Source organism: Podarcis melisellensis (genome assembly GCF_964234715.1).
Source record: "Podarcis melisellensis genome assembly, chromosome: 6".
Taxonomy (NCBI): Eukaryota; Metazoa; Chordata; class Lepidosauria; order Squamata; family Lacertidae; genus Podarcis; species Podarcis melisellensis.
The window spans coordinates 27,275,436-27,293,331 of NC_138538.1; the positions used below are offsets into that span (position 1 = coordinate 27,275,436).

Here is a 17,896-nt window from a genome sequence, read left to right on the forward strand (position 1 = left end):
GTCCATTGTGGTTCTTCCCAGGTAAGGGCAGCCTTAATTTCCCTGAAGGTATATAAGGTCATCACAGTCAATCCCTATTATAAGTAGAACTCAAACCATTTGCTTGCATCCTTTGCTCAGCTGAAATGAAACTTTGACATTTCGTTAGTTTTCAAAGTGTTCCAAGAACTCCATGAAATGTTTAACACCTTGGAGCTAAAAGAGAAAATGCAGTGGTTGTGAAGATGACCAAGTAAGAAAGGAACAGAAATTTCCTTTCCCCCCCCCCAAACAAAATGTTTCTGTTCTTTTTAGCTGTTTCTTAGCTCCTGTTTCATCTTAAATCTATTTGCCTTGCCCCTCCACTTCATGCTAACAGAGCACATCCTTCTTGTCAATGTTTGCTTTAGGGCTTTGATCATTTCTCTTAATTACGTTGTTGTAGGGAGGTGTGGGAGCCATAAAAGTGAATGAAGCCAGTAGCTGAAAAGTGACAAAAACCTACCTGGAGCTAAGAAAAACTCTGGGCCTTCAAAATTTCACTGATATGCTAGTAGCAGTCTCAGTCAAGGTGGAGTAGTCTGTGAGTGTCAATATTCCAGCGACACAATTCTAAATGTATCTAAGAGGGACATCTAAGTACCTCACTGCAGCACATTACATTTCCTACCTGATTGAAGGCAGAATCAGGGCCAAATTCCACAGAGGATGTTTAGCGACTCAGATAGCAAACCACTGGAGTTAGATGCAGCTGTGGTGATGTTGAAAATGCTTAAGGTTCTTCTATAAAAGGAGAGGTGTAGGAATGGAGTTAAGTAAAACAAGAGGACTGCACTGTGGTCCCTATTGAGCCAGAGACAAAACATCTGCAGGAGCAGCCTGGGTGCCCCATCAGCTGCAGGCCTCGTAAAGAAAGGAGCTATCCTGAAGAGGGTAAGCGCAGGCAAGGAAGCACACCTCATTCAGTGGACTATTTCCCCTTAAAGTTTGCTTACCTGCAAATAGTTGGGAGTTTGGGGGCACCTTAGCTTGCAGAAGAGGGACTTGTAGGGGGTTAAGACAGAGATTCACAGTCTATTCCTGGAACTTTAACCTCTTAGCTTACTTCCCTCTATGTTGTTTGGACTGCTATGTCTTAGGTTGTATTCTGTTCACAGCTCTCCTTCCACTTCTTTCTAAGCCTTGAGAGATCGCCTTGGATCTATTCTCTGAGAGAATGAAGGAGCAAGCGTAGCTGCCTTGTTCCACTCTAGACTAGTTGGATAAAAATGGTTTCTAATTCTAGTCTAAGTCATGTATTGCCCACAAGCACATCTCTGTGTGTAACGGGTGGGGTCTTCTCTCAAGCAAGCCTGATGTTACTTTCTCTGTTTACTAAAGGACTTCAATAGGTAATTGGACCAGTTATCCCAACAGAAGGTGAAAGCAAATGTACAGATAGGGTTTGTCCCATCAGACTTCAATACTAAAGACCATCAAATGGTGCAAGTACCTTTACTATATTTTTAGCCTGCATAAGCTCTCGTTGCACAGTTGCTCCCTCCCATCTTTTATCCCTCCATCTCCCTGATTCTAGTCTTGCTATCAATGTGGTCATTAATCAGTGCAAACCAACAACTTGCACATTCAGGTGCTCCAGCATGCTGTGTAAGCAAAGTGGAAGGCACAATCAAACAATCTGAAGCAATTATCAGCATCTTGTTGCAGAGTAAGCGCAAAATGCCTCTCCTCAAGCTCCCACTGCTGTATTAGGAAACAACCTGTATTCTGCGACATAATTCCAGAGCTGCCATTTCTGATCAAGATCTTCACTTGAAATTATGCTATCTTTCCTATTTTCACCAATATCCAGATGAAATCTATTCTGATAGGTTCTTTTGAGTCACACGGACCTAATAAGCTATTGAAAAGTGATCTGTAAGTTGTGTGATAAAAGTAGCTGGTGGGTTTCCTGTTTTATTTCAAAGTGAAGTCTTTTGTTTATATCACCTTGTGCATGTTCTTTAAAAGTTAATTATTTTGTTTTTAATGATGGCAACAAAAATACTGTAGGTCACACCAAAGTCTTCATAACTCATTGCATGTTGATGCTTTCCCTTGCCACTGCAAAGTCTTCAAAGAAATGACCAGTGATGCCTTGGTAAAAGTTCCAACCAGAAAGGACATATTGCCAATGGCTGTTTCCAATGCTTTTACTCACCAGTTCTGGCAGCAGAGCAGGAAGGGAGGCAGTTTTCTCTGATAGGACTTCCCAGTCCTGCACCCTCCTAAACCTACAATGGGGCCCTTTCCCCACAAACCTCTTGAACAGTTTTAGAGGGGATATTGGGAACTGCAGGGAAGAAAGAACACCACTGAGGTTTGCTTCCCTCCAAATTCTGCTGATGGAAGTCTTACCACCAGCTGAGCAACACTGTTGGATACCTTCCCCTAGAGTTCAGTCACCTGCCCAAAGACAAGAACATTTATGCAATCATCAGTTGATGCAATGCATATCACAGTGTGGCACAGCAGAAAGCAGGTGCACAGTAGAAAGACATCTGCAGATCAAATGCCTTCAGGTGAGTCAGCAAATTAAGCGAGCCACATGGTGGCAGAAAGGGATGTGTATGCAAGGTAACCACACCATCACTTCACTGCATACTGAACCACAGCACATGTGACATTAACCTACACTTCAGTTAACTTTCAAGGAGTTGCATTGTGCTGGGATAATGAGATGTATCTAAATAAATCTGCTATCACAAGGATTTCCATTTGCACAATTGAACTACCCCTCTCTCCCCTTGTGTGTCCCCTGGGCCATTCCCAAATCTGCTCAGGGGGATTGGGGGACCCCTCAGAACAGATTTAGGGGGGTCGTGATGAGGAGGGAATAGCAGGAGAAGATCCTCTGTGCAACCAAAAGCCCTTGAGCTAGCAGATATATTCAGCTGGATACCACCCATTGTTTGTGATGAGGGTATGATCTGAAGATACATGAATGTGGATGAAAAGAAGCTGCTCTGGGTGTGGTCAGTGCCTGGATCAGATACCACCTGGAAATTTTAGGTATATTAACCAAGATGAGAGAAAGGCAGCAACTGAGCTGAGAGACCACTCAGCCATTGGCACAGAGCCAACTTCTGTTAGTCCTGGAATATGCAAGCTTTGGGGTTAACATGGACCTCTTTTATCAGAGGAAAGATGCAATACACTTTCACTCTTCTATTCCCCCCCCCCCAATAAAATAGTCTACCCTCTCTGTTTGGTGTCGATAATGAAAGGCCAGCAGGACATCTTTTGTAAAAAAAATACTTTATGCAAGACTTGCAGGTGATAAGGCAAGATTTCCTACAGGCTTGATGGCTACAGTTCCCCTTTCTTGCTCTCACTTTTTTTGCGGAGGAGTATGTATGCACTGCTAATCAGCTCCTTTTCTTCTTGGTGCTTTCACTTGCTCCAAGTTGTGCCCTTGACATGCTGCCTTGTCAAGCCCTGCCTGGCTCTTTCCTTTGCCGCTTTTCCCCTTAGTTGACTTTACTCACATTTGATCTCGGCCATCCTTGAATTATCTCTATAGGGGAGCTCTTCTCCCTCCTTCCAGGAAGAAGAAAGGGCTGCAGTTTGTGCTTTCCCATCCATCACAAACAATTCTCTTTTCATCTGCTTCTTTGCCTTCACCTTTCTAATCCAGCTGTCTCTTGCTTTACAAATTACTTACATAAACTGTGCAGGCTTTATTCCATTCACTGTCAGAGAATGATAGCGGGTCTAAAGCTGCACACTCAAGCACGTGATGATTAAAAGCAAATAAAACCATGCCCAGGAGGTTTTCCCTGCTTTCTCCCCCTTTCTCTGTGCAGGAGCTGGCTCAGAAAGCAACCAGCTTTTTGCCTCTTCCTGAATGTGCAACAGAATCTTCTTATGGCTGCAACGTTATTCTCAGGAACTGTGACAGAGACTTGCTGTAACCCCTAGCCAGGCATGGGTGAATCTGTTAATTTTTATTTAACACAGTTTCTCATCCCACCCCCCTTTCTGCAACATTAGTTTGTGATTTTTTAAAAATCCCCATGGAAATTTTGCATTTTGGTGCAAAATTCTCTTAATATTCACATCTTCATATGCCATTTTGCCTAATATACACATTTTTGCAAATCTGTTTTCCATAATTTAATGCCTTTTTGTATGCTATTTTCACCAATACATGCATTTTTATGCACAGTATACCCTAGTGTATGTATTTTTTCACACATTACTTGTCTATAGAACTGCACTGCAGTATTAGAAGAAGCACAAATTTCAATGGACAGCTGTTTCAGAACTTATATTCTACTATTTTGCCTTTAAATGTGAACTGCATCTAATTTCTCCCCTCATCCCTCAACGTCCACTTCTGCAGAGGAGGACAAATTTGTCCAAGCCTAACTTGGAGGTGGCCTGATAACTTTAAGCAAATGGATACAGTGAGAACTTGTGGTGGGTATTTTGCACTATTTCACCCACACTGAAATATACTCAGAGTCCTGTTGTGATTTTATGCTCTTTATTGCAGCTTGTAAAACAGTGATTGAATTGCCCCCCAAGCATCAGGCTTTTTATATACATTATTTACACAATGAGTCCTGTGTGATTGGCTGATTCTGCTTCCCTCCTGGAGCCTGATTGGTCTTTTCCTGCAAGCCAATCAGTTGTTGCATTCTAGGCTCCTACTTGCCTATTGTTCTAGGATCCAAGGTTAGTACATAACACACACCATACATTTAAAGCACTCTTATGCAGCAAAATTCATGACAGGTTATGCGCTCAGAATTTTTTTGCTGCACCGATGGGTTCGTGAGGCAGAGCAGAGTGCTGAGGAGGTCCAGCTATGCGATTCCAGAATGGTTTATTTTTGGTAATCCTGCAATGTTTATGTTTTTACTCTGCTAACTATATGTTGGAATCTGCTCTGGATCAATATGAGCAGAATTCATTACATATACCAGTCATGGTGTTCCCCCAATGAATTAAGGGAACTGTTGTTTAAGGGTGGTGAGAGTTGTTAGAACACCCCACACGGTGCTACAATACCCAGGTTGCTTTAAGTGTATGGGGTGGGCGTGAAGTAAGACAGAAAACATGGGGAAGGGAGTTGTGAAGGGAAGAACTGTAACTCCATGGCAGATCACATTCATGGTTTGCAAAAGAGTGCTGCGTTCAAAGATCTGCCAAAGATCTTGCAGACAGCCTTGTCCAAAATCCTGGAGAGCTACTATCAGTCAGTGTAGTCAGTTGGTTTAAGCCAGCTTCCTATGCCTCCCTTGCCTTCATTATTTTATTTATTTGAACTATTTATATACTACTAAATGGCCAGGAATTTCTAAGCCGTGTACATAATTCTTTTTTTAAAAGCACACAATGGCTAAAGTCAATAAAACTTTATCCCCCCAACATACAATGGCTAAAACCAAATACAATTAATCACAAAAACAGGATAGCTCCCTTAAAACACCTGCTGAGGATGAAAAGTCTTTGTTAAGCTCCTAGAGTTCAACAGGAAGGAGAGCTGTCCAATCTCAGTTAAGAGGGCATTCCATAGAAGTGGGTCCACAACACTGAAGGATATGGGGGGGGGGGTAAACCCATCAAGAATTCTTCAATAGAACAGAAAAAAATCTGTGCTTGTAAATAGCCCACAACTATTTCAATTGATTTGACTGCAGACTTGATAGTTTTTCTGCAGAGTTGACGGCATCATTGCTCATGGTGTGTACATTCATCCCACTATTATCTTTTGCTCACAGGTTCCAGGTACTTTGTCAGTGCTTCAAAATCATCCTTGACCAGAGATTAGAAACAAAATAGATGTATTTGCCCTATGGGCACTGATGCATCTATCTTGCTACATCCCTCTTTTTAAAAATGTATTGCGTGGCAATACCCGCCCCCACCCACAGAAAGAGCAAATAAAGACACAGGACAACAGAATTTAGTTTAATGGGTGAAAATGGCCACAACTTTATTGATTACAGGTAAGAGCGGTATTGGCTTTAGGCATCGGCCCTAACAGACTAACCGGGAAGGGTTAATCACCAACAGGGGGAGCCCCCGAGATGCACATCCCTGAGCGCTCCCCGAGGGGTTACCGCTCGGGGGCGCGCTTTAGGCCCTAGCCTCCGTAGGTTTCGGACGAGGCGACGCCCCCCCCCCGGAGTCCTTTAACGAACTACCGTTCATGAATTGGGGGAGGTGATGGCGAACCTCCCCCCCAACCTCATTTGCATGACAATACCCTGGCCGATGCCTACCGCCAAAACCAAGGAGTTGTGATGTTTTGCTACGAGGTAGGCGAAAAAACCAAGTGGCTTCGAAATTCAGCCAATTAGCCAAATGGAAAAACTCCTACCAAGCCCCTTGCAGCGACCAGCCGAAGCCCATAACAAAGTCCGAAAGTAAACCTAAAGGGCGGGTGGGTGGGGAAACCTCGCTGCTGGAGAAGAGGAAAGAGGGGTGAGTCCGGGCTGCCCCGACCTTAGGTGCCCCCAGTTGGGCCCGCCCCTAGTCCCAGCCCATTGGCTGGCACTGCCGTAGTTGGGCGGACGCTAAAGGGAATCCCTAAAGTCCCGCGGAGCTGACACAACTCCGCGAGAACATGGGTTGTGGGCGTGAGCCCCGCAAACCCCCCCCTCCTTAGCTCGGGAGTGGCTTTGTGTATCTTCCCATTTCGAGCAGAACTATACATTGCACAGAGATGAGTACTGCAAAAACGTAAGAAAAATGAGGAAAGGCAGATTTTGAGTGGAGAAAGGGGCAAGGGGGTAGTGCCTAATTCTTCTTCCATATCAGAGATCTGCTCTAAATTGATTCCCCTATCTGCTTTTGCCCTATGGAGCACCAAACATATTGTTGCATGCTACCCCAATCTCTGAGCGGTGTGAGATTCCAGGGGTTCCAGGCGCTTACCCAGGGTTTGTGTTTCCTTTGGAATGAGGAGCAGTGGGGACTGTGGAGTCTGTATAATATATGGTTTATTTGCACATATATACAACCCAAGCTTACGACAAAGAAGCATTAACACCCCTAGAGGGTCTTCCTTCTCCCATATCCACAGTCTTGTATTTCAGGCATGGTTCTGTCTCCCAACCACCCAGCCTGCAGCCTTGCTTCTACATTCTAGCTCACATAACTCAACTCTGGCCTCTGTCTTTCTACCTACCAGCAAGATGAGGGAGGGTAGCCCACCCATTTTCAGTCTGGCACAGAGCCACTTCCTTTGTTACCTTAATAGCCCTTACTTCCAGGAATTGAATCTGTGCTGGATCAAGGAATTTGAAGTGGGCTCAGGCATACAGCTTTCCACCCCCAAACTCATAACACTAGGTTTGGAGAATGAAATGTGTGTTTGGAATTCTTGGGGGGGGGGGTGAGATGTTGGGACATGATTTGTAATGGACTTTTAGATGTGGAAAGCGTTAAGCATCTCTTCAACCACTTCTTTGCTCCTAATCTTTCTCCAAAAACTGCACATAGGTCTGCATGTAATTTGCAGTTAGTTTCTTATCTCCAGCAACTTTCAGAGCTGATTCTCTTGACAATTTTTTGAGACCTGTTTTCCATTTTTGGCATAGCCATTTCCTGAACATACCACAAAGGATCCATGTGCCAATTTAACACATCACTACAAACTCATAATCATGGGTGATGAAGCACTTAATCAACACCTGGGCTCCCAGTGGAGCACTCAGACAATTGCTTTGCTATCTGCCCAGCCTGACAGAAAGTCACCACAGAAGGAATATAGGCTCAAAGGTGGTGGTGCACAATGGCCTTGAAAGTTATCAAACATGTAGCTAGAAGAATTGCAAACTGCTCAGCAGCACAGTCTTATTTCTTCCCTGTTTGTGGCATTTTATCTTCAGGGCTCAAGGTAGATTAAGTCCAGCAGTTTGCTTTCATTTCCATTTTCTTTAGGTACAGTGTGCCCTTTCTAATCTTGTTACTGGGTAAACTGGCCTTTAAATGCATAGAAAAACTGCCCTTCATCCACATTGTGAGCTCTCTGGGTTTGTGGTGTGAGCCACACACCCTAACCCATTATTGTATCCTGAGGTTACTGCCGCCATCTTTCAACACTGGTGGACTGCTTCATATCCCTTTTTACCCACCTTCAGTCATGTACACAAAATGGAAGGTGGCAAGGATTTGCTCTATGGGGAGCTAGGCCTGTTGGTAGACCACCTCTGTGCTATGAAGTTTTCTAACCTGTGTTTTTCATTTCTTCTCCAGACCGAAGAGTCTATTCAGCCAGCTCTTGTGTGGCCATCACCAACAAACCACAACCGTTTCCTCCTTTTATCCAACCAAGTCTCCACACAGCAAGCAGTTGTGTGTGCAGAACCGACAGGGTTCCTGTTACAAGGAGGATTGTTCCTGAAGAAAAACTGAATCCCTGGATGACCATTCTTATGGTGAGTACCATGCAACGGTGTGTATTTTTTCATAGGGGTATATAACATTGTTCAACTTTTGTACTGGTACCATCATTATGATCTGGATAAATTGGATAATTACGTATTTAAGTAACTCTGCAGTGCATTTTTATTAGCCTAAAAATATATATTAGAAGAGTGTACACAAAGGGGGGAAATGTTTTTTCTCCTTAATGCACCCTAGAAACAGAAATAACACAAGGAAAAATAGTTATGTGGAATTGAATTTTTGTGGTTTGATTTGAGAAGTTAGGATGGTCGCTAGGATGATCTCTGATTCAATGAGCTATTATAATTACACAAATGAGGGCATTTGTCTGTTCTGTATTCCATGGTTGACTTGTTTCCACTTAGAGCAATGTGAAGCAAGGTTTTCTATGAAGAAGTGGCAAAACCTTCTGTCTTTTGTTTCTGTTTAATATTGCATTCTGGTGAGCCAGATGGTAATAACCCATTGCAGAGGAAACCTCTGACCATAATGAGGGAAGGCTTAGGCTGCGTACCCCATATGGAAGTACATGGCAGGTGTATGGGTGGGTAGGTGGGTGTGGGTGAGTGAGTGAGTGAGTGAGCATGCACGCACACACACACACACACACACACACACACACATGCACACAGAGGTGGTGTGAGTGGCAGAATCCCACCATGCCATTTGCTGTTGGACATACAATGTGATTCCTGGGTGCTCAGGTACTGACCAGACCTAGATCTGCTTAGCTATGGCAAGGCAGCGGCCTCATGTGCCTCCAGACCACACACATGTTGATGCTGTATAGAAGAGCCCATAAACACAGGGAGGTCAGTGGTGGTGCCTACTGCTGTATATTCATTCCTGCCTCCCAATGCATTCATTATCTTTTGTTTGGCCCACATGGACAGGGCTAGTAAGTCTGGTGTTAGTGTGAGCTTCAGGTCACTGGTGGAACTGGAAAAACTGCATTCACATGGCACAAAATAATGGTTGGGATCACTGGATTTGCAATACTGCTAATAGCTGGGTACTCCTAGGTCATGTCTACATTGAAATATAAACTTGGCAGATAGCCCTGAGGATGGAGGTTGCTTCCTGTTTTGTTGATCGCATCCTGGCTGTTCGAAGTTTGAAGGGAGATTAGACAATTCTGTTTATTGTGCACTCATCCTGGTCTATTTGCAGAGAGGTTAGCTGACATTGCATCTAGGAAGTGCTGTCTCACACTTTTGGAGGGAAGGGAGTGGGAGATAGTAGCACAAGTAAATCAACTTTGCTTGCCCAACCTGAAGTGTTTTGCTGTTTTGTTTTACTTCTTTACTTTTTTTATTCTGTATTTTATTCTGTGAACTGCCCTAAGATCTTATGACAAAGGGTAATATATAAATCTAAATCTAAATATAATAATAATAATAATAATAATAATAATAATAATAATAATAATAATTTGCTGGTAAGTAATTGAGTCCCACCTGAAAATAGTGACAGCCCAGAAGCGTTTCACATCCGAAGTGGGAACCTTGCTTTGATTTGTTGACAGATGGCATGATGGAAGCCTCTATGCACCTGTAATGAGCGCAGGGCACTAAGTATTCTCAATGTTACAGAAAAGCTGCCCATTTTGAAAGTTCTTGTCTCATTACCCTCAGATCAATAGAGCAATTCTGTGTAGAGCAAAGTTTCAAGAAGCACACATGAAATCTCAATAACAAAATATAATGTCTCGAAGATTCTGAGAGCCATACAGAGGTCTCTTGTCATTTTATGGATCAATAGACCCATAAGATAAGGAGCTGGAATGTTGGTGAGCATGGTTCAGCCACACTCCTTAAAGGCTGATGAAAGGAGAAGAAAAGAGTATTAAAGAAGCAAGCTTCTAGAAAGAGAGGAAATGGCTGTATCAGAATTCCTCCTTGACTGCCTGTTATAGTGATATGCTCAATTGCTTTTTGGTGAGACTCTTTTAAATTGATATCCCTTGCAGCACAGAGTCTTTTTCGAAAGCTGTAACATCCAGTAATATTTTTCCCCCATGCTATCACTTCGGGGTGCAGCAGCTTTTCTTTTTATCACTTTCGTTGCCTGGAAATCTGATGCTGTAGATACAAAAAAAATTTTTTTTTTAAGAAAACATGTGTTTTCAGGAAACATGTTACTAGTATTCAGAAGCAGGTTTCCTTCCTTGTTTTCTATGAAAAATTCCTCTCTAGCAGTGGCAGGTGGTGTTCACTGGATCAGTAGGGTGGGAGGCCAACAGTAGGTGGAGCCAGAGACACCGATAGGCCAAACCAACTAATTCCAGCTTCCTCCCTACAGAGTTTTACGAGTTTGAATCTGTCACTAATGAGGAGGAAGCTGAGAGCCAGTGCCCTCCCTCTAAATTGTTGATAAGGATGGAGGTAGATAAATGGGACCCAGCTTAGGGTGGACTGAGCTTGATGGAGCAGTGCCCCATTCTCCCTAATGGATCAGCCTCCACTAACTTCCAGAGTTAAAAGTATGAGAGAGATTTACTTAACCAGAGTGATGATAGGAATAGGGGGCACAATCCATTGTATAAGCCCTCTTTTTTTTTCTTCTTTTTTTTGCAGCTCCTGTTTAATTTTTTTGTACGGCTAAATGTAAGAATGTTTAAGTCCCACCCTTGAGAGTCATCTCATAGGCTCTCCTTCATGTAAAATCCCTTTTCCGTGCTCATATGTTGTTGTTTAGTCGTGTCCAACTCTTCATGACCCCATGGACCCGAGCACTCCAGGCACTTCTGTCTTCTGCTGCCTCCTGCAGTTTAGTCAAACTCATGCTGGTAGCTTCGAGAACACTATCCAACCATCTCATCCTCTTTCCCAACATCAGGGTCTTTTCCAGGGAGTCTTCTCTTCTCATGAGGCGGCCATAGTATTGAAGCCTCAGCTTCAGGATCTGTCCTTCCAGTGAGCACTCAGGGCTGATTTCCTTCAGAATGGATAGGTTTGTTCTTCTTGCAGTCCATGGGACTCTCAAGCGTCTCCTCCAGCACCATAATTCAAAAGCATCAATTCTTCGGCGATCAGCCTTTTTTATGGTCCTGCTCTCACTTCCATACATCACTACTGGGGAAACCACAGCTTTAACTATACGGACCTTTAGTTTCCTCTTTTAAACACCTTCAGAAGGGGCGGGGAGAGACTCCATCCATGTTTGGTGCTTTTGTTTCATTGTCTAAACTTTCTTACAGCTTGGAAGTCTTCCCTCCAATCCTAAATCTGTTCTTCAAAAACTGATTATTCAGCTTCTTAAGCATCTTTGAATGACACTGACAAAAGTTCCTTTTCCTTTTCCCGTCCACCTCCAGGAGATTTAACATTTGCTGGCATGCCTTTGCCCATTTGTCTAGTCTTGCCATGCTTTCAACCTTGCACGGTACATTATTCATTTCAAACCCTTTATCGTTGCTCATGTTCTCTTTAACCTTGCCTTGCCACAAAAAAGAAAGTGGTGACACAAAAAAAATACTTTTGATGCTGATTGGTTTATATTTATTTCCTTTATTAACCCTCACCCCAGGGGAACCTAAACCCCCTGTAATGCATACATCTTTTGGGCTTGGTTATTTAACTTAATATGCTGTATTATTTTCTGTCTTATACATGTCATGCCTGAATTTTGCTTTATACCTGATGATGAATACCCATTATTTGTTGTTTGTATTGTTTTATGCTGTTGCTAATAAAAATATATATTATAAAAATCCTTGCATGAAGTACTAGAATTGAGGCCTATGGCACCTTAACACAAACAAAATGTTTTCAGATATAGTTTCTTGAACTAGAATGCGCTCTACCAGATAGTTGCATAAAGTAGATCTGTGTGCACGCACATACAGAAACACACACGCATATGTTCATGCTAGCACACAAAAGCTAGCGCTGCAATCCAAGCAAATGCCCAATATGTCTTGCATTCCCCAGAAAGTGCTGAGGTACGTGCTTCTTGAACAGCAAACACACCCCCCCCCCCGGCACTCTGATATTGTTTCCATTGGCTATTTGCAAGCTACTCTGGGAGCCTTTTCCACTTGAAGAGTAGGCTAAGCTGCTTTGGCAAGACTGCCCCCTCTCCCGCTACATTTGTGATATCGCTGGGCAGAACTTATCATGGGATGAAAGGTCAGCACAAATGTTGTGTGCGTGTAGAGTTCAATATCTTCACTGTTGGCAGCAGCAAGCTTCAGAATATGTTGCTGGAAACCCAGGAGAAGAGGCTGCTGTTGCTCTTAGGTCCTGTTTGTGAGCTTCCCATAGGTTTCTGGATGGCCACTGTGAAAAGAGGCTGCTGGACTAGGTGGACTTTGGCCTTATGCTGCAGGGCTTCATCTTAAACTGTATTCTAAGGAGTAAAAATGTCTCTCTTTTTTCATCTTTTGGGGTGTTGGGGGAATATCATTGCAGGGGAAATTTACTGGAGTTCTTTAAAACTTTTTTGAGCTGGTGGTTGCACTTTTAAATTTCCTAGATGGAAATGGAATAGCAGCCATCACAAAAAAGTGGTGGCGAACATTTCTGCTTCCTCTCTCCCTCTCTCACATACACACATATCCCCTGAGACTAGAGCAGTCTGAAAAAATGAAAAATTGCAGCTGCAAGCCTGGCAAAGCTATAAAGAACCCCTCTAAGTTTTTCAGGCGCACTTAAACATTGCCCCACTTCCTCCACATACAATTTAAAAATTCCGCCAGCTTGCCAGCTCCTTGGGCACATGTAAAGTAATTCTTTGGCTTCTGATCAATGAATTTGTCCATTTTTTTAAAGTGCTGGAGTACTCCATTGGGTTTGCTCCAAGAGATTGGAGCAGCTACCCTTTTGAAATATATTCAATTCACATTGAGTAGAGGGGGGCTGTTAATACAGAGTAGGAATTTCTTCCTTGAGTAAGGAATAACAAAATTAAATTTTTTAAAACTGTTTAAATTAATGGAAAAGTAACATTTATGTTCCTTTCATTCACCATCTATTTTTCAGAACCATTTATTGTTATTTTCACTATAACAAAGGAAAAGAAAACCTTGTGAATCAGCAAAACAAGGGGATTCTCGGATCACCTTGTGATTCATGTGAGCTGTTTTGCAGTATTAAAAATACTATGAGTTTTACAGCTGTGGAGGAAACACAACATGAAATGAATGATATCTGGGCATGTACACTCGGCATAGAAGACAGTTTTTCATTTTTATGATGAGTTGTTTAGAAGATGGACATTCATCACAGTCACGGGCGGGACTAGGAACAAAAGAGAGTGAAATAAGAGTATGTCATGGAAACAAAATATGTAGAATCAAGTGTCTGATTTGTCGCCTGGATTATTCTATCCAGCATGTTGCATTCGGCTCCTTTGCTTCTTCTGCATGCCATTATAGATGGGGACAAAATATGTAGGTGTTGTATTACACATCCTCCTCTGTGCCTGATTCATAGAGTACATGTGGGTCTGTCACAGCTCATAGCTGCAGTCTCTGTCTCTTAAGTGCAAGAAATATAGGGATTTGTTGCATTCTGTCTGAGAGGTTGTCTGAGAGGTTTTCATTGTATTGATCAAGGGTACAACATGTCAGGAGAGCTATCTAAGGTAATGGCCATTGCCACATCTTGTGGTGTTGAATAATATAAGTTAACTCTGTCTTGAATGAAAGACAACTTCATTTTCTCCCATCTTTAATTATGCAGATGGTGGATTTATAGACGTTAGTATTTGCATAATCTTCTGTCATGCTCTTCCCCCTTCAGAAGGATCTACTGGGAAAGTGGGCACTGTCCATGAAGCATTAGTCCAGGCATAGGCAAATTCGGCCCTCCAGTTGTTTTGGGACTAGAACTCCCATGATTCTCAGCCAACAGGACCAGTGGTCAGGGATGATGGGAATTGTAGTCCAAAACATCTGAGGTTTGCCTATGCCTGCATTAGTCCAAATTCTAACCCAAAGATACTGTGAGGGCCTGCTACAATCCTGTCCCAGGTATGACATATGAGATGGAATATAAACTTGCAGTACAGAAACAGATAACTTGCTCAACACGCATCACCCCAACTGACACTATATCATGCATCAGAGCAAATTTGCAATTGGTCTTTCTGACAATCAACAAGTTGGGAATTGACACATGCCCCTTCTTATAAGTGGTATGCTTCATCCTGTTGGTGGCAGCCAAAAGTCCTAAGATTATTGTCCCTAATCAAGGGGGAAATTGCAAGTCAGTACCTCTTTAATTAAATAGCACTGTTCATAAAATGGACCAAGTGAGGCCCATTCTCATGATCCTCTCTACGTGTGGCAGCTAGGGTTTTTGAGTCAATATTTGTTGACTCAAGTTCTGGGCCACAAACTACATGTGTGGGAAGAGGCCATTGTGTGAATGTCACTGGGGCTAGCAGAAATCAGTGAGTTGGGGATGTTCTGCATACTGCTGGGCTGATTCCCCAAGAAGCTGCTCTACAGCAGGATACAAGAAGCCAATGTGTCTTGAGTTCTGCATGCATTGTTTGCATGAGTGAGACATCCTAAATCCGGGGTCAGCAAACTTACTGTGCCTCAGGCCGGTGTCTCCAGCGCAGGGCGGGGGAGCACATGTCCATACACGTGCACACACGCTATTTCCGGCACACTTCCGGGTCGGAGGAGCACTGGAAATAGCTTGTGCGCATGTGCATGGGCCTCCTCCGACCTGGATGTGCACCGGAAATGACGCTTGTGCATGTGCAAATAACGCTAGTGCATGCGCGCAAGCTATTTCTGGTCTCCTCTGACATGGAAGTGGGCAGCTGCACAGCGCACTGCCGGTAAGAGTGGGCAGCGGGGGTCACCACGGGCTGGATAAACGAGTCCCTTGGGCCTTATCTGGCCCGCAGGCCTTAGTTTGGGGACCCCTGTCCTAAATGAATGGCTGCCATAGCTGGAAGTTGGTATAGAATTGATTTGAAACCACTGCTGCCACACACAAAAATGGTTTTCTATGTGTGAGAGAAAGAGAGAGGGCAAGCCCAGATACCATGCCTGTTACTGGGACCAGCCACTCCTCAAACTCCTAGATGCCAGCTTTTGTGCTGAGCATACCTTCTGCAGATGTGCCCGACTCCTGAGTGTTTATTTCCCAAACGCAACAGAGTTCTGCTTATGTATTCAGGCACATTTTACACCTTGAACCCTCTCAAGGCTATTTCTCACATTGCAAAGGGGGAAAACCTAAGTTTATCTATAACGAATACACTCAACAGCAAGCTACAACGAGCCGCATTTCCCTGACACGTTACCATATGATCTGCATATTTGCAAACACTAGCCTTTCAACATTGATTTATCTGTCTGTTTGCATGCTTGGAACACTTGAGCCAGACGTCACATTCTCTGTCTCTCTCCCTTCCCTGACTCCAGTGTTTCCTTTGCATTTTTACCCTTCCTAATATTAAATAACTGTTAATCCTCAGCCCAGACCCAAGAGAGACTTTTCCCCTCGTCCACTCCAATTATAGTCTGCTTGGATAAAAGGAGATTCTCTGAGGGTGGTGTTTTTTTTGAAAAAATTCTCTGGTGCATGAAGAATATAATTATCAGGCACCCTAAATAACAGCAGACTAGTTGGGATTTTTAATAGACCTTGTTAACAATGTTAAGCACCTGCAACTAATACGCATGCCTGTTTGTGTGTATTTCGAAGCTGATGCAAAGAGACCAAACTGAATATAGCTCTGTGTACCACTATAAATATAGCATTTCTAAAGTAGAAAGAGCTTGCAACTTATGTAAGACCCATTTAAAATAACTCTGCATGTAAATGAATTACGTTTCTGTACAGATAAAATTTAGAAAGTATTGTTCTTCCTTTTTGCTTTTAATAGTCACACACAACACCGCCTCTCTCTTTCTTCACTTGTTGGGATGTGTGTTTTGCTTAAAAGAAAATCAAAAGGGCTGATTGGAAATTGCTAAATACGCTAGAGGTGCCACATGCCATCTTGTTTCATGCTCTGAATGAAATTGCTCCTCATTTTCAAGGCTTGGGGTTTTGATAGGTGTTGCTGTAGCTCCTGATTGCAGTTATCATTGTAATGGTTCCTTGATTAGTACTGGGGTGTTCCCCAGCAAGAAGGAACCTCGTTCCTCAAACCGTTTCTCCTTCCTAGGGACCTCAGATGCCTTTTAAAATAATTACACGTGTATATTTCCCTCTTAATTACAATTGCTTGATTTGTTTTTCTGTGTTCTCTCTTTCTCACTCTCTCCCTCTCCCTCTCTCTCTCTCTCTCCCTCTCCCTCTCCCTCTCTCTTACGGTTTCTCTATTATTATTTAGGTGGCACATTTTTTTGTTCTAAGCACTTAATTATCCTCCCGAGATGCATTTCATTTATTCATTAACGCAGATCCTGGAGCCGTTGGTTTGCTTTATTTCTCCATGCTTTCGCATTAAAAAATAATATCAAAACTAATGATCCCAACCTGTTAAGATCTGCCAACCTGCTCCTCCTGAGTTGTAGCTTCTGTTATTGTTTGTCCGCTTGGCTGCTCTGGTGCCACACTGAAAAAAGGTTGCAGGGTATTGTTAGGGTTCATTTGTTTGGCAGACAGAAGCTCCTTGAAAATTGGAAGGTAAACCGTGTCACTGGTTTGAGCCAAGTGTGTGCGCTGCTGACTTGAGAACAGAAGGCCACGTGGAATCCTCAAGGCAGGTGCCAAGTGCTCTGGCACAAGGCTTGCAGGATCCTGCTGTTTCTCGTGGATGGAGCTGGCAAATCCCGTTCTGTCCCACCTTCATCCTGTTCGAGGAAGGGCAGCTGTGCCACATGCCTGAACGACAGCAGGTAGCCCACAAAAAGCAGGGAGAGCAGTCCTCATGCTGCTTTGTCACCTTATGTTCCATTGTGTGACTCAACTGGCAACTGAGAGTGGGAGAGCCAGAGAGGAGGAAGAGGAGGAGGGAAATGGGCAGGGGAAAAGTCAGGAATTAGGCAAATTCAGGCCTGGATTGGAATTTCTCTGGATTCATCATTCTGCATTTATCTCTCCCCTGTTCCCAATCCCAGCTGCAGTCAGGAGAATCAAGTGATAATACTTCTCTGTGGATTGGTGAATATTGGGCAAAGTTGCATACAAGCATGTATGCGAAGACAAATTTCCACTAAGATGCTAATGAATTTTCATGTGGACTTCTTCTTCTTTTTAAGTGGAGAACTGAACTTGAGGAAATAGGAAAAAATTAGAAACAGAAAGGAACTAAAATTCCTAACTTGGGCTCACCTTGGGCACAAGGTGTTGATACATGGGACATGGTGTGTCCAGCATACATTCAGATAGTCCTTTGGCATCTTCCAACAATCCAGGGAGGTGGAACGGAAAGGTGTGAGTGGGGAGATATTCCCATCCACTCTTCGTAGAAAGAACCCCCAGGGGGAGGGGAGGACTTCTAGCCTGTATGAGCATGGGGGATGTTTGAAATGTGTTGGATAGGTTGCTATATAATGGGG

General features: G+C 43.3%; 1 protein-coding gene across 2 annotated transcripts in view; it reads left to right on the forward strand.

The window, feature by feature from the left end:
* Nucleotides 1-17,896, forward strand: part of DLGAP4 (DLG associated protein 4) — a 340,702-nt gene that overhangs the window by 66,138 nt on the left and 256,668 nt on the right. The window contains exon 2 of one of the 2 annotated variants that reach the window (XM_081916721.1): nt 8,230-8,411. The gene's annotated coding sequence lies outside the window, so the exon portion shown is untranslated. The remainder of the gene's footprint in view (nt 1-8,229; nt 8,412-17,896) is intronic. The other variant, XM_081916723.1, reaches the window with a different exon arrangement.